The sequence below is a fragment of the Ipomoea triloba genome, chromosome 1 (assembly GCF_003576645.1).
Source record: "Ipomoea triloba cultivar NCNSP0323 chromosome 1, ASM357664v1".
Lineage (NCBI taxonomy): Eukaryota > Viridiplantae > Streptophyta > Magnoliopsida > Solanales > Convolvulaceae > Ipomoea > Ipomoea triloba.
Window position 1 is genome coordinate 13130958 of NC_044916.1, and position 3498 is coordinate 13134455.

Below are 3498 nucleotides of genomic sequence, written 5' to 3' on the forward strand. Positions count from 1 at the left end.
AAAGGAACTCCCTCAACCAAATGGAGAACCAAGGGAAGGGGAGATGAAGCCTGTGAGGAAGGTAGCAGCAGAAAGAAGGACAAGAAGGAGTAGCCACCTCTAGTTCTGTTATTAGGATAAATAGGACTTTAGATGGCTAGTTCATGTTCTAACGTTAGATTCCTATTAGGCTGTCCAAGGCCAAACAAAAGTTTCTATGGAATCTAATAGGATATTGATTCATATGTAATGTTTTCGAAAATCACTAAATGAACTTAAGGAAATGTTCCAAGTGATATCTTTTGATGAATCAATCTTGTCTCCGTATCGCAATCTGTGTTCGAAAGGTAGTTCGAGAGGTACATGTTCAGTTTGCCTATTTGTGTTATGTCTCGAAGAAGGGTAGTTCGAGAGATACGTTATGTCTCGAAGAAGGGTAGTTCGAGAGATCACTTCGAAAGATATCAAACTGACTATCTACGTATCTCTAAATGGAGGAATAAGGAGGGTTAGGGATCGATCACTCAGGGGGAAGATCCTTAACCACAGGAATGCTTAGATGGAGGGATAAGGAGGTTTAGGGATCAATCACTCAGGGGGAAGATCCTTAAACTAGTACCGATAAGTGCTCACCATCGAAAGGTGAAACTGATAAGCTCAACGGATATAAGTGGAACGGCTAATTTGAAAATTAATATTAGCCACGTGATCTTCGGTTACTGACGGTTTTCCGTGCTTAAGGGCACTATCTTGATTAGTGGGAGCATGCTCATAAAGATATTTTATCTTATGAAACCCAACTTTAAACCGTCCCATACACTTTCCCAAAAATACCCTTACCATAAGTTACACGCTGACCGTTATAAGGGGTATTTCCGACCTTACAACTCTTTCAAATTAACCGGGATCTCTTTTTTGGGTCAAGCTCTCAACCCTACCCATATATCCAACCCGAATCCACATGATATAAAAGCCAAATTCTTTTTCCTCACCCGGATTCAAGCTCAAACCGAATACTCAAAACCCCCAAATCCTAAACACTGTACACATTCCCTCCAAAACCTCAAATTTTTTCAACAATGGCGTCCGAATCCTCCACATCAACCTCATCTTCCGACGCATACCAGAGGGAGCTGCGACACATTCGCACTCAGATCAAACAAGTCAAGGCGGGGAGTATCCTTGACAGAAATGGCTTCATCACCCACTCGTCGAATCCAAAGATGGCGGAGAAAGTCCTGAAGAAGTTCGAGAAGGCAGGACTGCTGAAGTACATGACACATGACTACCGAACCATCCACGCCCTCGACTTCACAGAATGGTTCGCGAATGCCAAGGTCACGAAGGGCAAGATTGAAAGCCGCTTCAACGAAATCTACATCACGATTTCTGTCGGGGACCTAAGGGCAGCATTTGACTTTGCCACATCAGAAGAGGCAGTCAAGCACCTCTCGGATTACAATCTGGACAAGCAATCTTTTTGGGACAAAATCCGATTGGAGACTGCACCGCCCAGAGCAACCTCTGCCCTCCGCAAATTCCATTTGAAGGAGAGGTTTGCCATTGCCACCGACCTCATCATGAAGTTCATTCTCGGCAAGGTGTCCGGAACCGATGAAATCAATCTAGACATTCTCAAAATCCTCCATGCTATCTGGAACAACAACCAAATGGACTAGGCGCACATAATCTTCAACTTCCTCAAACAGCAAGTGCAGGGCTAAGTCTCAAACACCAATCTGTCGATCAGTAAAAAGGTTGGTTTCGATTTTGTTGTTCAATATTTACTCAGTTTAAAGGGCTTACAGTTGAGGGAAGGGAGAGAGATTCATCGAAATACCTACATGGGTAGGACGAAATCTCAAGCTCCAAAGTCTAAGGGTGTTAATATTGCACCCTCTCCCTCGAAACCTAAGGGAAAGGGCAAAAGGAAAGCCCAAACTGTGGAGGACAACTCTGATGATGAACCTCTTGGTACACTGATCAAGAGGATTGTTCTGCCAAAGAGAGCTAAGAAAGCCAAATCTGCTCCTGTCACCAAGAGTCGAGAGGTGACCCCTCCTGCTGTTCAAGTACCATTTGAGGACAGGGCACAAGCCCAGGGGGAACCTCAGGCTACACTGGCCGCTGAGGTTGAGAGAGTGCCCCCTACCAGATCCATCTCGGATGAAATTATTGTTGATTTAAATGTCGATAGCACTGCTATTGCTGATGATTCTGTGGATATACCTCGAGAGGAGACTCGAGAGATTGAAGGTACTGGGATCAGTGATCCAGTACAGGTAGATGTTGTGGAACCACGATAGGTGGTTCGAGAGATAACTGCTTCAGCAGCTGAAGTTCAAGACTATTTCGAATCTGCTGATGCTGAACAGGGCACTGTGGTCAGGGACCCAGTGCAATGGGCTTAAAATGTTGAGTTAACGCCCACTGAATCTGCTCAAATTGATAGATCAGTTGCTCAAATAATAGCAGATGTCAGATTGGAAAATGATCTCTCGGATAACGATCGAGAGATCACTGAACCGGCTGTGGAAGCCATTTCTACTACAGAGATTCTGTCTGACGGGCAGAATGATGGAGATGAAGAGGTCACTACTCAGTTGGAAGTTGCAGCTACACCTATGATCGATGGTTTCTCTAGGGTACTCAGATGGATTAACTAGAGAACAGGTCCATTTCACCAACTGATTGCACAAGCAGCAGAAATGGAGACAGAATAACAGTTTGCCCTCCAGTGGTTGGGAATATCTGAAATCCCAGCTCATGAACTTCTTGACCTTGCCCATGAAATGAATGCAACCAAGAGAAATCTTGGGAGAACTGATAAAGGGAAGGGCATAGCTGCTGATGAAACAGAGGTTGAGTCTGAGGAGGACCCAGAACTTGATGCCCAATTTCGAGAAGATACCAGGCTCGCCACTGCTATATCCTTGGGACAGACTGTAGAACACACGAGAGGTCCAGGAGAGACCTCTGGAGTTGCTCGAGATGATTCTGAAACTCCTATTGCAACGGCAGCAATTCCCCTGTCCCAAGTAAGTGACTCTGCTCTGGACGAACAGGTAGCAGCTTCGAGAGATGAATCCGAGACCTCTGAAGCACTTAAGGTGGCACTCAACACAGTACTACTTCTGCCACCACCTGAGTCCACACCCTCGGCTGACACAGACGAAGCACAAACAGTTCGAGAGGGTGAAACTCTGTTGCTCCAACTCCCAGGATTTTCTATTGATATGGAACTGCCATCACCATTCCTGCTACCAGATGATACAGCGTCAACCTTTGCAGCCAGGATGGTTGATAGACAAAGATGGAGTACACCAGCTGCTCCCGAAATCGTGGTGATTCCAGACTCACCTGAGCAGACTGAGACGCAATCTGATGAGCAACAAGAGCAGAATGTCCCAAGTACTGCTGGTTCGAGAGGTAACGAGGGAGATGATATACCCATCAATGGTGGAAACCGGGAAGCACCTGTCGATGCACATCTTTCCTCATCAAATCCACACTCTCCAG